The following is a 1,249-nucleotide window of genomic DNA, read 5'->3' as shown; positions in this document are numbered from 1 at the left end:
ATAACCCAGAAACACATAGTGTCCCTGCTGCTACCTAGGAAGCATTTATGAAAAGAATTTACTAGATTTTTATTGGCCTAGACTCCTCTTCAGCTGGCTTATTATAGTTCTGGTATAATGTCAAGAAATGTCTTCATTGCCAAAGTGGACTACATTTGTACCTAAAGAATAATTTATTCTATATAATTTTACAATCTGGAAGCTGGAATTATACTTTTTATTTACTTCTCACTGAGTTCTGTATCCGTAATTACATTGATATATTTTAGCATGATTGAATGAATTTTAATATATGTACAGTGGTTAAAACAATGCATCTTTTCTGTTTAGTATGGATCTATTCTACTTTTCGAGTTAATGTGCTTAATACTTCAGTGATATCCACATTCCCTTTCATCGTGCATGAAAGCCTGAGAAGGTCGCCAATGAATCTTTCTTTGAGCCAAATTAATATTTTAAATGCACTAATTTTAAGTAATAGACACAGATACAATAGTGGAAATATTCAATTTCAATTTTCAAGCCAATTTCATATATGCACATATTAATAATTTACCAAACATAATTTTATTTGTAATTAATTTGAACCTGTTCCGTCATTCTTTGTACTTTTTAAAGTGTGACCATGGCACATTTCCTCCCCTCAGAGGAAGCACAGGCTTTGGTGGCACAAGTTCTAATTGTGATAGATAGATTAATTTATTTTGATTGATTCTAAGGCCCTACGTGGAATAAAGTAAGGTATGGGGTGAAAGTTTGAATAATCTGGCTCTTTTTCAAATGGTTGCTTATAGTAAGCAGAATTGAGAAAAGAATATCATTCGGAAGTTATACCTTGGTAAGAAAAAACAAACTGATTTATTTGAGGTATTTAAAAATGCAAATACATTTGACTCTATTAATCAGAAAAGGATCAACATATTACAAACTGCTATCAGACATGAGAATGGCATTTATTTTGCTAGAATCAGTAAGAGTTAAACAAAGATAAACAAAGGAATGTCCTTTTCAACAATAGCTTCGGCCCATCGACCTTGCTGGTAGATGCATAGTTTTGCTAAAATACTGAGAGTGCTCTATTTGAATTCTCCCCTGAATTCACAACCTCACAGTACAAGAGAGTGTCTGAGAAAAAGTTAAGCAGTAGGAAGGGACCAATTTCCTACAGGGAGACACATGCCAATGATCGAGGCAGCTTTTCAAAGGCTATCAGGGTCTGAACTTCAGACAGACAGACTGTCCCCTCGCA

Source organism: Octodon degus, unplaced genomic scaffold, assembly GCF_000260255.1.
Source record: "Octodon degus isolate 3935 unplaced genomic scaffold, OctDeg1.0 scaffold00059, whole genome shotgun sequence".
Lineage (NCBI taxonomy): Eukaryota > Metazoa > Chordata > Mammalia > Rodentia > Octodontidae > Octodon > Octodon degus.
This window is presented reverse-complemented; position numbering follows the sequence as displayed.